Here is a 17,525-nt window from a genome sequence, read left to right on the forward strand (position 1 = left end):
CCCTTCCCACTTCCCTTTATTCACCTTTAAAGAGAATGATAGTTATTTCCTTTTAGAGTTAAGGCAAATATTAAATGAGATAAAATATAAATCTCCACACATGCTAAATACCTAAAGATGTTCATTTTATTCTCTCCTCCAGTACATTCACAGAGGGGTAAAAATAGTGATTTCTGCTAAGAAACCTCACAGGGTTGGAAGCCCAGAAATGCCAGATGGAAAAGTAAGCCATCTATAGAGACCTTGAAGCATCATGGAGATTGCCAGTGGATATGTCACCAGGGAAAGTGAGTGGGTCACATAACAAAACGCGTTAAAGCGCTCGGAGATGCCCTTTCCAGTTTTGATTATTTCGGATTCCTAGAATGGTTTAGCATCTGTGGGTAATGTGATGAACTCAGTGAGTACTTCCAACATTAGGAAACTTTGAATCAGTATTTTACCCTAAATGGAAAACTGCATTCAATATTGTCAAATGCAGAAGTTTGTATGTAAATAAAAATCTTTGGAAACTGTGACCTCATCTTTACCTGTAAAGAGTCTATCATCTTTCAAGTTCAAGGTCCATTGCCATGTGTTCTATCAGTATCTCTGTTCCAAGGGGCAGAAAACCCAACTTAAAGTGGCTTAAGCTAAAAAATCTCTGGTTTGGGTAGCTGAGGAGTCCAGTTCGGCTCCACTTCCAGATTGATGTAGACCTCAAATGATGTCAGCAGGACCCAGCTCTCCACTGGGCTTCTCTGTGTTGGCTAGGTCTGAGGATCTGCATGGTGGCCCAGAACACCCAGCTCCCTTTGTCAAAATGTCCAGTCCAGCAGAAGAGAGAAACTGCTTCTAAAATGGCACAAAAAGAAAATTTGGGACCCAGACTAGGGTTTTCTGTTTACTGGTAAACCCAACTCCAGCCAGGTGAGTGGACTGGGGGCATTAGCGTGGCTGGGGGCATGTGATCCCCTGAGAATAAAGTCAGTACCACAGCTGGCACATGGACTGAGAGTGAAGAGGCATGGTAACCCCAAAGCAGGTTGGGATATGGTTGTTACACAAAAGTAGTGTGGATATTGCACAGAAAAATTCACCAATGTCCACTGTTACAGTCTAGCCCCAGAGAAGAATGACCTTTATGTCGTGCACATGTTTACTAGCTTCCTTTGTCCCACTCATACAGTGCTTATCACATGCAACCTTGTGTCTTAGGTTAATGATTAGCCACTCCAGGGCAGAGGTTATTTTAAATGTCTTTGTCTCCATCAACATTGTCTTTCACAGTGCTTTGCCCATAGAGAGCAAATTAAGGGAATTTAATAGAAATTAATGAATTTAACACACACAGGCATTGACAATGAGTAATTGAAGTCGAAAGTTGAAATAGTTGACCTGTGGAAGAGATTAAGCGGAAACAATGTTAGAATTATGCGGTTTCTGGAGGAGTGGAAGAAAAAGAAATCGGAGGCCCTTTATTCAAAAATTGCTGTCAGAAATCCCCAACTTCCTTAAGAAATTTATTAAGGAGATTGAGAGGGCACATTGTTCAAATGTACCAAAAACTCTCCATGGAAAACAAGTCTGAACTTTCCAAGTCAAACCATCAAGATAAATAACTGAAAAAAATATTTCAAAAGGTGGAGGAGACAGGTGAATTAATTGGAATGGAGAGGATGTAAGGGTTCTGAAACAAAAGAAAATGGTTTCCCAATAACTCTACCAAGAATTTGGGAGAAAACGTTCAGATAAGAAAGGGAAATTCGCTATCAAAAATCACCCAAAAAGTCTGCCTGCAGGTTTAGATCTGATCACCATCAGATCCTATCTGGAGGAAGTCCTCAGAGCTACATGAGACAGAAAAGTTGATTAAGTCGCTTAAATATGATCACACTCTTTTTTAATTAACCTCCAGGCCTACTGGGTCATGGAGTGAAAATTGCTTCTATTTTATTAGCAATCACCAATTTACCTGGTCAGGATTGCACAGCACACAAGAAGGAATAATAAATTTTTTACAGCCCCATTGTTGAGAAGGATATTTCAACTATGAAGCTCCTTTTGAAAGAAAAAGCTAAATGTGTCTTTGGGTCAGGGGAACATTTGACATATAGAATAGGAGGTGGTAAACTACGGCCAGGGGACCAAATTCAGCTTGATGTCTGTTTTCATAAAGTTTTATTAGCATACAGCCATGCCCATTTGCTCACTATTGTCTAATGGCTGCTTCCTGTGCCTATAAAGGAAGAATTGAGTAGTTGCAATAAGGATCATATGGTCCGAAAAGCCTAAAATATCTACCATCTAGCTCTTTCCAGAAAAAGTCTGTTGACCCATGCCATAGAAGAAAAAGCACCCCAGCGCACAGAAGACAAGGGTGGCTTTCCCACTAGTTCTCAAAGAATCAAGCATATTAATGGCAAGAGGATGGCAGGATGGTTTGTCAACATCATTAATCATTTAGGAACTGTGAGTAGAAAAGCAAAGGAGAGAGAAGGAAAACAGCAGGTCTGGTTGCTGAGTAGGAGACTCACTGAGGAACCGAGAGGGGGCAAGATAGCAGACAGGGAGGTGCAGGTCAGGTCTGCACGGAGACAGAGCGAGAGAGACAAGAGAGAGAAAGAGAGAGAGAGAGAGAGGAGCAATCAGGAGAAAAGCAGCCAGTGCCTTTGTCTGCCTCAAACTGTTTCCCTCGCCTGCAACTGCTCCACATTTGAATGTTTTATTTCTTCGACCCTCCGAGCATCACCAAACAGCTATTATCTGAGCTTCCAACAAACAATTATTCCAGCTCCTAATTTATATTTCAATCATTTTAACTACTGATCTTATGATCACATCCAGGCTCTGATCACATTAGTGTCTATTAACTATGCAGCAACCAATAAAATCTGCATGAGAGACTTATTCCTTATATACTCCCTTAGCGCAATTTATTAAAATAATGTAGACTATTAACGTTTAAACTAAATGTAATATATATATTTAATATAAAAATTCTCATTACTGTGATTAATAAAATTTTTAGTGTAAGCTGATATTTAGTTAGAGAAAATGAACAAGTTAAGCCAACTGAACTATTTCAGTTACATTAATTTAATTAAATATGACTTTTCCATTATGTAGGATTAGGTACATACCACTGATAATTCTAACATATTTAAGGAATCAAAAAGTAGAACCCCACTATCAAAGTTACAATCAAATCACCAAGGGCTGTTCTAGAGAAAGCGTAATAACTTCTCTCGCTGAAGCCTCCTCATTTTTCCAGATATGCTCTCAGGAATTACAGAAGTTGAAAAGTAACGCAATAATACAGCACTGTTTGCCTCCTTAAAAAGTCTCATTGTTTAGCTTTTTCCTTCTGAACTGCGCTAGGGCTGTGTGTGTGTGTGTGTGTGTGTAAGGGAGAAAGAGAAAGAGACACGTAGGGATAGAAACACAGAAACAGAAAAAGAAAAAAAACAGATCTCAGGCTGTTTCTTTGAATTGTCTCCATTTTCATAGAAATGTTTCCCAAAATGGTTTCTGGGAGTATATGTTGGTCAAATGCCACTTTCTTCCTTCTGGATGCTTCCATGTGGAACTACCCTGACCTGGCCTCTCATTGCTACTGTTCAGATCTGACTGTCTTCGCTCCTGTGTCAGAAAATGTAACGTGTTATTACTTCTCTTCTTCAAGCAAAATTACATTGCCAGTGTGACTGAATTATCTACATTCCAAAAATCTTTCCTAGATTGCTATAGCCATGAACCCATCTTGTTGCTTTTTTCTGCTCTCTTTATCTCCATCTTTTTTGGTCTTTTTTGTCTTCTGCGTTGGTGGCATTTTACTGACACCTAAGTTGTCCCATGACCGTTCAGGGCTAAAAGGTGGAAGAGGAGAATGCATAGAACACTAACACTGGAGTCCAGTAGGTCTCTGTTTGAGTCCCAGCTTACTTGCCACACGACCTTGGGTAAGTACTTAATTAGTCTCCTTAAGACTTGATTTCCATTTCTCTCCTTTGGCTCTAGGTTGTTTATTTCTAAAGGATCTGCTTGAGGATGACAGAAGCTGTCAGTATACCTAGGAATACAGTTATTTTCAGAGAGTAAGATAAAAGCAAAAAGAAGAAAACCTGCTCCTAAAATCTCTCACCCTTGGAAATGCACCAAGAGCCCTGATGTTTGATGATCTGGTTTCACATCCCAAAACAAGGTGCCTCTGCCTGTGCTGCTAAGAAGGGACAAGGTTGACGGGAAAACAAATCGCTGACTTTCAAGCCCGAGATCAGCACTTATTCTAATTCTGAAGCCAGGAGAAGAACCGAACCCAGTCTGAATTATCACCCAATCTCCTTAATAAATGTGGACAGGGAAATCTCAAGAAAAGTGCTGGCTAATAGGCTGGAACAGATATTCCCACACCAAATCCATCCCAATCAGGGGGATTTATTTGGAAAGGACAGTCAGGCAATAATGGGAAGCAATTATTAAATGCAGTGCAGTGAACTTCTGGAGACAGAGAAGAGCCCTTGGCTGCCATTTCACATCCTCCTCTGAAAGGCCTTTGATCGCCTAGCCACTGTGTCCCTCCCCTTCATTCAGCAATAATTTGGGCTAAAGGCAGCATTGTTCAGGTGGAGCTCTTAGGACTAACAAGTCCTCCCCTCCCTTTCTGTAACAAACTAGTTAATAGGACTTGTGTCATCACCTTTGTCAATTTCCCCTGCCCCATGACCCTTATTTTATTTCAAAGTTATGTTAGAAAAACTTCCTCTGTCAATAAGCCCACTGATTCTAGGAATCCATCTCTCTTTGGCAATACTGTTAAAAGAAGTTGTTTACAAGCCCATGACATGGATTCTGGAGTCAGACTCCCTGATTTGAATTCTGGACCCAACACGCATTGGCTAGGAAATATGACAAACTTTCTGTGCTCAGTGTCCCCATCTGTGAAATAGGGATAATGTAATACAAACTTCCTTGGAGTGTTGTACAAATCAAATGAGTTCACAAAAGTTAAGGGCATGTTATTAAGCTAATGCCTTTCATATCATAAGTGCTCAGTAAATTTTAGCAGTCATTGTCATCATGATCACCATCACCACAATTATCATTTTTCTGGGAGTTATCCTCTGCACCCAAGACTCTCTAGTTTTCTGAATTTGTCATCAGATACCATTTAAGATCTTCTTTGGAAAAGTTACAACATGGGATGGTGGCTGAAGCATTAGATTGGGTTTAAGATACCTGACCCTTTGTAAACTGTACACAAATAAGTAGTTATCTCAAAGGAACTCAAAGACTATCTTTTCCAGCTATGGAACAAAGACAAGAAATTAGGTCCATTCAATTACATTTCAAGGCCTGACCATTCTTCCTCAGTCTTCTCTGTACCCCAAGCACTCATTTGCTGATGGGGGTGAAGAATACAGTCTGTGTACACGATCTGGAATCAGCGTAGTCCACTTCAGCCTCATTATGACTATGCCTTAACTACTGGAGCAGTCAAGGCGTAACCCTCTGAGTCAATCGTCCCTTCCACCAGCACACCAAGAAGCAGCCATCTTGGTTTCACTATGTCACTGAGACTTTTGTCTTCCAGTCTTTCATGATCACAGGACTGGCTGGCTTCCCCAAGATGGCACATATGACACCTGAGTTACTTTGCAAGAGAAGTGTTACATCAATCTGAAAAAGAAGAATCCATTTCAAAAATAAATACAAAGCAAAAGAACAAAAAGGAATCTTTTTCAGTAAAAATTAGGCTATTCTCAAATCAAATCTGTTTTATGGATGTACCATGATTTTCTAAGATTGACAGACTTCAGTGTCTGTGTCTAGTTATTCCATCTGTCAAGCTAAAAGCCATGAGACACGTTGAACCACAATGAACAAAATGCATCAAGACCTAAAAGATGCTACCAAAGACCTCTCTAAAGAACACCATCTTCATGGAATTAGCATCGCCCAGAAACAAGCCCGACCTGGATCTTTCCCAGACTTAATCAAGCTTACACAAATAACTCAACCTCTGTAGCTTAGCTCCAGGGGACTTCTTCTTACCAAAATCCATACAGACCCAAATACCATAACATGATTAGGACCTGCTTTTCGGTAGATAATACATGGTTTTGTTTCGATAATGAAAGAGCCCTGTGTTGTCTGAAACAATAAAGAGAGACATTAACTTGGTCTGAATTGCTGTTTGAGCCTGAATTTTGAAAAGCTGTGCCTCTTAATTCCACACTGAGTTTAAAATATGGCACACCTGGACAATCTGGTTCTCTCCGGGGAATGTACTAACTCTGGATTGTTTTATGCATTTGAAGTCCACCATATGGAACAACTGTGTCATTAAAATGGGCATTAAAAAGATTTGTTCACTCAACTAGATTTAGACAGATAATAATACTTGGCACTTATATAGTGCCTTTCACCTGTCCATCTCAAACTAAGCAATTTGTAAACACATATTGTTACAAACTCTTTATAAACCAGAGCTACATTAGCTTTTCCCTCTGTAGAATAGAGTTCCAACATGCCATACAACAAGTCCACAACAAGATAAGAGATGGTGCAAAATAAAAAAAATTAAAACAAAACAAAACCAAAAAGAACGCAGTCCAAGAATGTCAAATACCTATTATCTCCAATACTAACTACAATCCTTCCACCCCAAGCACAGAAAAAGAGAGGACCTGCATATATGACACTACACATGATACATATTTGTTTTCTCTTATCTAGCCTTTGATCCACAAAAACAGAATTTTCTTAATAATTGTGAGTGCTGTTATTTAAATTAACTGTGAATGAAATTGGTTTAAACCTCATAACCACTTCCACTTTGGTAATTCAGTGTTCTGACAACATGAATTAATAGAATTTCTATGCAATTTCAATTAGGTTCTCCATAATGGTCATCCCATTTTCATATCTAGGTCTTCAGGTCTATCTCTCAATAGGTTAGAACTCAGAGGTGTAGAGGGGTGTTCATTGTGCCTCCCAAACCACTAACATTCCTCATAGCTTTATATGTGTGGATGACTTATTTATACACATATTTCCCCTCCAGCCCCTGTCTCTCTGATCATACAATGCCCAGCTTCCCTTTACTGGCCACATTTACTTTGTGACTTCTTGTATAGCACAAAAGATTTCTAGGCCATAAATATTACACACCCAAGAAAACAATCTGAGCTTCAGACTGTTCAATTATCAAACAATATCTTGATTTGATTATAAAACATAACTACAAATTAAAAATATATACTACTTGTATGTACATCACTGCACAAGAGTTTTTCAGATGCAGTAGGACAAAGATCATAGTAAAAATCTCAGCTTCTGGGATGTACAAAATGGGACAATAGTATGAGGAGAAACTTGTATTCAAGTGAATATTCAGTAAGATATAAATGTACAACATAAAGCAGCTCATTATACATGATATCAGGCTATAGGAAAGATCCCTGTGAATATAGTCTAGAAATAAATGTCTAATGCAAGAATCTTATATTAACAGTTCCAGACGATCAAATTTCAAAGTATCAATTTTTAAAGAGGTTATTTATCATTAACATAGTTTCTATAACATCTAGAAAAGAGATTGAAAACTTAAATGATTACAGAGACTAGCTAGTCTATATCCATAACTGGAGCCTGCAGGTGTGCAATAACAGGGATGCGTATATACTAACAATCATTTGCTGTGATGTGTATCTTAGAAATTCTTTCATGAGCATATAAACATATATATATTTATATATGTATAGATGTTTATATGTAAATACATGGTAATTAAATGCATACATATACATCCCACAATTTTTTAAGAAACATAGGGAGATCCTGTTGAAGTGGAGAAAGCACGTTCACCCTTAAAAGGCGTAGCTGTTGGGGCTGGCCCAGTGGTGCGGCAGTTAAGTTCACATGTTCCGCTTCGGGGGCCTGGGGTCCTCGGGTTCAGAACCCGAGTGTAGACACAACACCACTCAACAAGCCACGTTGTGGCAGGCGTTCCACATATAAAGTTGAGGAAGACGAGCATGCATGTTAGCTCAGGGCCAGTCTTCCCCAGCAAAAAGAAGAGGATTGGCAGCAGATGTTAGCTCAGGGCTGATCTTCCTCAAAAATAAATAAATAAATGAACAAATTAATTAATTAATCAGATAAAAGATGTAGCTGTTCACCAGTTCTGGGTGACCACTGCCATGCAAGATGCGGGTTTAGTGTAAACAGGTAATCTGACTTCTTAACGAGAACTGCAAATTCGAATTTTCTAAATGTAAAAGCTTTTAATTTTTAAACGTTGCCTTCAATTTTTTTGAACCCTGTACATGTCAATCAACAGCACTTTGGCTAGTCAAATCTTGCTCATTGGCTAAATCTTGCGATCTCTAGTGTTCAGTAAAGCTTGTTTTTCATGTCTGGGGAGAAATCACTAATTGTTTATGATTTAGTTTCCAGCACCCACAGAACTAAAGATCTATGATATAAATTAAGTTCATTACTTAGAAACTGCTGTGTTTCATGAACGAAATGAATAAGGCAACCTACATAACTGGAGAAAATATTTGTAAACCATATATCTGATAGGGGTTAGTATCCAAAATACATAAAGAAAACATACAGCTCAACAACAACAAAAAATTATCCTATTAAAAAATGGACAAAGGACCCGAATAGATATTTCCCCAAAGAAGACATTCAAATAACCAACAAATATATGAAAAGGTGTTCAACATCACTAATCATCAGGGGAATGTAAATCAAAACCACAATGAGATAACACCTCACACCTGTAAGGACAGCTATTATTTAAAAAAACAAAAGATAACACATCTTAGCAAGGATGTGGAGAAAAGGGGACACTGATGCACTGTTGGTGGGAATATAATTGGCTACAGCAACTATGAAAAACAGTATAGAGGCTCCTCAAAAACTTAAAAATATAACTACCGTTTGGCCCAGCAATCCCACTTCTCGATATTTATTCAAAGGAATTGAAGTTGGAATCTCAAAGAAAATTACCTGCCGTCCCATGTTCATTGAAGCATTATTCACATTAGCCAAGATATAGAAAAAACCTAAATGTTCATTGTGGATGCATGGATAAAGAAAATGTGGTGTATACATACAGTGGAAGATTAGTCAGCCTTTAAAAAGAAGGGAAATCCTATCATTTGCAACAACATGGATAGACCTGAAGTACATTATGCTAAATGAAACAAGCCAGACACAGAAAGACAAATACTGTGTGGTCTCAGGTTATGTGGAATCTAAACTAGTCAAAGTCACAGAAGCAGAGAGTAGTGTGGTGGTTGCCAGGGGCTGGAGGAAGGAAGAAAAAGATAGATGATGGTAAAGGGTACAAAGTTTCAATTATGCAAGATAAATAAGTTCTAGAGACCTGCTAAACAGCATAGTGCCTATAGCTAACAACAGTGTATTGCATACTTGAAATTTGCTAAGAAGCTAAATCTTAGGTCAAGTGTTCTTATCACAAAATAATAATAATAATAGTAATAATAATAATAAGGGGAGGAGGAGGAAACTTTGGGAGGGGATAGATATATTTATGTCTTTGATGGTGGCAATGGTTTCGTGGCTGTATACTTATCCCCAAACTCCTGGAGTTGTATACATTAAATATGTACAGTTTTTTATATATCAATCAGATCTCAATAAAGTGTTTTTTTTTAAAGAAATAGTTAGGTTTCTTGAAAAATTGTTTGTGAATGAGATTTGTCCTCTACAAAAACAGAGTTCCTACAAATGAATAAGAAAAATAACCATAAAAATATGTGTCTAAAAATGAGTAAATTATATGAACAAGTAAATATTAGAAGACAAAAATATCACTATTAAACATAAAAAAAGGAAGATTAATTTCAGTGGCATGCAGCTAAAACTAGAAATTTTTTAAAGATTAGGGATATAATTTTAAAATATTAGAAATATAATCTATTAAAATTAAATAAATATAATTTAAAAACAAACATGGATCATGTATGACACAGAATTAAAATCCCACACAAATACTTAAGATAAAGCGGACTTTTACAAAATTTCACTCTTTGGGATGGCCCTAAACTCTGCTCTGCTGTTAGAGGTAAATGAGATATTAAAGTGACAGAAGTAAAATTTACGCAAGATTCAGGAGAACCAGGTTCTGTCCCTAGATCCAACATCAATGACATTGTCTTAGTCAAAATACAAGCTCTCTGATCTATATAGTCTTTTTCAGCTAAAAAAAAAAAAAAAAGAAAATTATGCCCTATCTCATTTTGGCAAATCAGTTATTAATGTGTTTTTTTGTTTGTTTCAGCTATCTCTGCACCTATCCTGGGAGCATGGGGCACATTTGGCTGGTTCTTATACAACACTGAAAGTGTGAGAACCCTAGGAGTGTGTTTTAGGCTATCTGATCAGAAACTTTACACCCGCCCTTATTGCTTCTCTGTTATGAGGATCCAGGAAACTCTGTGAAGCTTGCTACTAGTTGGACAGTGATGTGCAGTTCTCCTCTAATCTTAAATCCCACAAAAGTATATGGCATTTCTTTCAGGTATCTTCCTCCTATTCCTATATGCATCAGCATTAGCAGGTGGATGAGTAGAAATAAAAACTTTTAAATGTTGAGAGATTGGTATGTATAAGAGCAGCTGACAAAGGCAAGTGAAAATACTCAAATAAGTGGAAGCCAAATAAAAATAATGTGAGGTCATAAAATAGGTTATGAGTACCTGTTCACCTAGAGCAGACACAGCCAGACACAGGTAAGAAAGAATCAGCTAGATTTGTTAACAAAATTGTGGAGAATATGTGTAGGCTGGTAAGAGAGTATGGAGCTACTTGGGGCCTATCAGAAGCAAAGGTGCCCACTTCTATGCACAAAATCTATTCACTTCAGTCTCTTGTATTCTACACATGATGTACAGCTTTCAACAAAAAAATTATGAGACATGAAAAAAGTAATAAACAACTGTCAAGAAACAATATAATCAACAGAACTATATTCAAATATAGAAGAGATGTTAGAAATGTCATAGAGTTTAAAATAACTGTAATTACTATATTAAAGTCTCCAATGGAAAAGATGGACAACATGAAAGATCAGATGAATAATTTCAACACAGAAGGAAACTGTAAAAAAGAATCAAATGGAAATGCTATTAATTCAAACGTAGTAACAGAGTGAAAGATGCCTTTAACAGTCTTAAAGTAGATTTGATATAGCCAAAGAAAGAATCAGCAACCTTGAAGATAGAGAAATAGAAGTTATCCAAATTGAAGCACAAAGAGTAAACATATGTTAAAAGAATAGCAGGGGTCGACCCGATGGCGCAGCAGTTAGGTTCACACATTCTGCTTCTCAGCGGCTGGGGTTCACCAGTTCAGATCCTGGGTGCGGATGTGGCACCGCTTGGTGTGCCATGCTGTGGTGGGGGTCCCACATATGGGGTGGAGGAGGATGGGCATGGATGTTGGCTCAGGGCTGGGCTTCCTCAGCAAAGGGAGGAGGACTGGCAGTAGTTAGCTTGGGGCTAATTTTCCTCAAAAAAAAACTAAAAATAAAAAAAAAGAATTGCATATCCAAAAGCTATGGGACAATATCAAACAGCCTAACGTGAATAACTGGAATCTCAGAATGGTGAAAGACTAGTTGGTTTTACCATGAGATTGGGAAAAAGGCAAGAATGTCTTCTCTCAACACTAGTGTTCAACATCATACTGGAAGTCTTAACCTGTGCAATTGGGCAAGAAAAAGAAATAAAGTTCACACAGATTGGAAAGGAAGAAATAAAACTATTCTTGGACAACATGCTTCTATATATGGAACAATGCCAAAGAATCTATGAAAAAGCTCCTAGAAAATAGTAAGCTTTGCAAGTTGCAAGACACTAGGTAAATAAACAAAAATAAGCTGTATTTCATATCTTAGCAATGAACAATTGGAAAATAAACTTACAAAAAAAATACCTCTTACAATAGCTCCAAAAAAATGAACATCTGAGCATGAATCTAACAAAATATATTCAGAATCTGTATGCTGAAACCTATAAAACACTGATGAAAAAATCAAACAAGACCTAAATAAATGGAAAGATATATCATATTAGTGAATTGAAAAAAATTGATAAAGATAAGGCATCAATGTTCCTAAAATTGATCTACAGATTCAACATTCTGTAGTTTTTCCTCACAAGTTTCTAGGCAAGGCCAAAGCGTGGACGAACTTGCCTCTCCACAACAATAAAAATTTGGAAAAGCATTTAAATCCATCCCATACTTTTTAGGTTTATGGCTATTGCTTGACTACAGTTTCTCAAGCTGTTATTTGCTGAGCTTATCAGTCTTTCCAAGTTCGCTGTTAGGATCCTCAGGCAGGAATGTGCTGCCTGTCACAGGCTCAATGGTTTTGAAGAGGTCTAATTTCTCTCACTATTTGGCTCACTGAGGAATTGTCTCCAGCAGTTGTGGGGAAATTTAAGTTTCAAGTACGTTTATGTTATTTAACTTTTAAAAGGCAAATAAAGAATGACACATAAATACCAAATTCTAGAATTATCAGCTCTTTTGTATTACCAAGGAACTCACTGTGGAGGGAAAAAGAACTAAAAATAAAAGCATGTTTATAAACAGACATTTGAGTATAATTATAGCAGAAAGTTGAACAAACGTGGGAAACATTTAGAGTGTGTATAATCAAATTTAAATACACTAGGTATCAGGGGACAAACTCATTTTCCCAAAATTCTGGCCATGCAAACCTCCTGGGTCCCACCAAGAAATCAGCCCACTAGCTGCTACTATTAAGAAAAAGAGTACTAGCCCACTGGACCTATGTCATTAGTTTATGTCTGTCCTCCCCCAGAATCATGCTCAGTTCTCTTTGATGGGTCTGGAGCTCTAATAATAATGAATTGTTAATGTCAAAGTATTAAATTTGCAGTTATTCCCTGTGCATGAAAGTGTTCTACTTTCTGTGCTTTTGTGAAGAATTCAAAATCGTCTGACATAGAAAATGGAATTCTGCTAATTTTTCTGTATATGCAAAACCAATTTTACTCCCTCAAATTATTCTCTCGGATCCTCACATAAGATTGATACTCCCAGGCAGATTGCCATGTTTATCCTGTAGTCTTACATGCCACCCAGCCCTCCCTACTCAGCATACCACCTAATCTCCAGGGGCACTTAGGTCAACCTGAGCAGCAAAGCAATGCATTATACTGTAGTGGCAGCTGCCTGGTATCAAGTTCAACCAGGTCGTTAAGATGCCCTAGTGAGTCATGACTAAATATCTCAAATTAACGTGTAGACAAATTTCTATGCAATATCATAGAAAGGTATTCGGCTTTCAAAAGGAGACAGGAATGAAAGTAACCCTGAGAAGACTCACACATTGGTTGAGGTAAACATTACTTTCAATGTGTTTTTAACGAAATCTATGGGAAAGAGAGATTTTTAACACATCAAATCAAAAATCAAAAAGATTTGCATATCAAATACATATCTTTATGGTTTTTGCCTCATTGACAAATGACTTCATACTAGATATGCATTGCCCTGAAACCAGCACACACTACCATAAAGGGTCAAAATAGGAGCACCAGTAAGGTGCCACATTTAGAGGAAAAACAACAAGTAATCTGGCACTAGAGAGATGGGAAGTAACTAAAAACTATAAAAAGAAGTTATTTTTGTATACTAATGTTAATGATTTTATGCGCTGTTTACTGAAAGCTTTAATTCTATTTGTCTTTATTTCCTTTTAGTTCTCTTCTTGCTATTCTCTCTTACAGACTAAAAAGTTAAAAAAATTTAAAAATAACTTCCCTTTTTCCATTCCATTGTGAAAATGCCCTCATTATTAATTACAAAAACATGATTACTTTTGTTCCCTTTTCTTACATGTTTCTTCCCAGCTCTTCACTGCTTTCCTCAAGGCTGACCCCAGCTCAATGTCAGACTTCTCCCCAAGAATTGCACCTGCCCTGATTGTACCTGAATGACTTCTATCCCAAGTGCTTTCCCTGTGGACTTCAGGTCCCTCTCCAGCTGAAGGTGTGACTACTGCAGACAAGGGCAGGCCAGTGGAGATGGGGACATGTGGAGTACTCACCTGGTTTTCCTACATCACATCTCAACAACTAAGGTCTGCCCAGGTCTTTTTGCTTCTACCCTTCTCCTGCCTTCAGAAAACACCATTTAGCTATTCCCTGAAGACCTCATGAACTACTTAAAGATGTCCATCCAATTTGTCCCTCTGTCATGCTTCAACCTGCCAGTGTGTCCTTCCTTTCATCTGTCATCCCTCACCAGTTATCTGAGGCCTTTTCTTTCAAAGCATCTTCCCTTGAAACAGAGATCAGGTAATTCTTCTTCTTCATAAACTCTGGGTTGTGCCTTCTGTTTTCAAATTCCTGGAAAGCTCTATCGCACCGCCATCTGCCATAAGTCAAGGGCATCAGAGACTCACTTGACAGTTCCTGCCTCCAGTCATCAACATGTTTAAGAGAAAATAAAATAAAAATACATTTCCGATTCCAAACAAGATGAAGTAGACACATTTCTCCCTATTCCTCCCCCTAACTATAGCTAAACCCTTGAGTGTTGTATATAAAACAAACATAAGAAGACTCTGAGAGGTGGAAAGAGAAGACAAACTGGCTAGGGGACTTAAGACTCAAGGACAGGGCGGTGTATTCCCTGTGCCTCCTTTTCGCCTCCTCTGTATCCCAGATTGCGTACTTGAGGAGCCTATAATATGGTACAGCTACTTTGGAAAAGTTCTGGCAGTTTCTTCTAAATTATCCATATGCCTACCATATGACACATCAATTCCAATCCTAGATATTTATTCAAGAGAAATTAAATCATATTGTCACAAAGGACTTATAAAATAATGTTCACAGCAGTTTTATTCATAACAACCAAAAACTTGAAATTGCCCATGTGTCCATCAGTAGAAGAATGGATAAACAAACTGTGATATAGTCATACAATGGAATACTACTCATCAATAAAAATGCGCAAACTCTCAAGACATGCAACAATATGGATAAGTCAAATATGTTATGCTGAGTTAAAGAAGCTAGACACAAGAGTTGAATATACTGTATGATTCTATTATGTGAAATTCTAGAACATGCCAAAAAAATTCTATAGTAAAATAAATCAAAATTGTTGTTGTCTCTGGGAACAGGACAGGGATTGGCTGGGAATGGTCATGATGAAACTTTCTGGTATAATGCTACTATTCTATAACTTAGAGGATTGTGTTACATAGGTGTATGTATTTGTCAAATTTCAGCAATTGTAGGCTTATTGTTCATTTCGTTATATGTAAATTTATATCAGAAGTAAGGAACTGTAAAGAAATATTGAACTCTAGTTAACGGTATTCATGTTCAAAGATTTATAAGGAGGTACAGTAACATCTATAATTTACTTTGAAGTGCAATAAAAAATATGATGGTTGAATGGATGGATAAATATATAATAAGCAGGCATTGTTAAATGATCATGGTAGAATCTAGGTGGTGAGTATAGGTATTCACTGTAGAATTCTTCCAATTTTGCTTTATGTTTGAAATTTTTCATAGTAAAATGTTGAGGGAGGAATTGATCATATATATATATGTGTGTGTGTGGTTCTCTTTTGAGGTTCTTTATTCTGTTATTTGTTTATCCTTTAGTTAATATCACACTATCTTATTTACTCCAGCTTTATATTAAATTCCTCTTCTTCAAGATTATCTTGAGTAGTTTTGGCCCTTTGCTTTTACTATAAACTTTAGGATCAGCTTGTCAATTTCTACAACAATTTCTCTTAGATTTTGATTAGGATTAAATTGAATCTGTGGATCAATTTGGGGGAAATTAACATCTTTACAACATTAGGTCTTTAATTTGTGGACATACTCTGTTCTCACACAAGAAGAGTTAAAAATGATTTATGCAGACTATTGCCTCCACAAGGGGGAGCATAAATTCCCACTTTTTAAGTGTGGGCTGCCCATGTGACTTTCATCCAAAGACTGCAATATAGAAAGGAGAGGCGGTAGTAACTTTACAGTGAGTAAGGAAGTCTAGTAAAGATTACCTTAAACAGGTGATCAAGGTCAAAATCAACAGTGATAAACCGTGTTGACAGTATCCACCCCTGATGTGTGATTAAAATGGCACTTTATATTTGTTATCTTCCTCCCCAAGACCCAAAACCCCAGTCTAATCACGAGAAAAACATCAGCCAAATGCCAAAACAGGAGTATCCTGCAAAATGCCTAACCAATGCTCCTCAATCTGTCAAGGTTGCCGAAAAAAGGAATGTCTGAGAAATTTTCGTAGTGAAGAAAAGCCTAAAAAGACATTACAAATAAATGTAATGTGGTATCCTGAAAGAGATCCTAGAGCAGCAAGAACATTAAATAAAAACTATGGAAAGCTGAGTAAAATATGGGCTTCAGTTAATAATAACGTGTCAATATTGGTTTGTTAATTCCAACAAATGTACCATACTAATATAAGATGTCAATAATTAGGGAAACTGGAAACATCGTGTACTAACTTCTCAGTATTTTATAAACCTAAAAATGGTTTATTATACATAGACGTTACAAAATAAAATCTACTTTAGAAAATAAATAAAATAACATACAAGAAAGCATTATTAAAAAATAAAATGAATTCTGTTTATTGAACTTTTATCCAGAGATCTGGATAAGTGTGTTTATTAATTCTCTCAGATTATCTGTATATTCTTTTGAATTTGGTATGCAGACAATGAAGTCATTTGTGAATAATGACAATTTCATCCTTCCCTCTTTGATCCATCTATCTTTATTTTTTCTTGTCTTGTTGCTATAACTAGCACCTTTATTACTACGTTAAGAAGTGGTGATAGCAGACATTTTGTTTCCCTATAAGGCAGAATGTTTTCAACACTTCACCACTAAGAATGATGTTTGCAGAAAGTAAATATTCTTTATTGGATTAGGGAAGTTCCCTTCTATTGCTGATTAGCTGAGATTTATTTTTTATCATAAATGTGTGTTAAATTTTACCAAATGCTTTTAGCTACATCTACTAATATGATTATATCAGTTTCATCTCTGTGTTATTATTGTGGTAAATTGCGCTGTATAATATTTTTCAAATGTCAAAACAACATTGCATTACTTGAATTAAGCCTACTTGGTTGTTAAAGTATTACACTTTTTAAAAATCGCTGGATTAAATTTTCTAAAGATATTGTTTACTATTTTTGGATCCGGGTTCATGAGAGAGGTTGACCTGTAATTTACCTCTCTTATATTATTTCTCAGGATTTGGTATCAAGATATTGCTGGCCTCATAAGATAAGATGTGAATTGTTTCATTTTTTCCTATTTTTTAAAAGTGCTTGTATAAGATTGATACTATCTTTTTCTTTAAATGTATGAAAGAATTGATCAGTGAAGACATCTAGGTCTAAAGATTTCTTTGTGGCAAGATTTAAAGTGCAGATTCAATAGTATTAACATATCTAGGACTATTTATATTTT

This window comes from Equus quagga, chromosome 5 (genome assembly GCF_021613505.1).
Source record: "Equus quagga isolate Etosha38 chromosome 5, UCLA_HA_Equagga_1.0, whole genome shotgun sequence".
Lineage (NCBI taxonomy): Eukaryota > Metazoa > Chordata > Mammalia > Perissodactyla > Equidae > Equus > Equus quagga.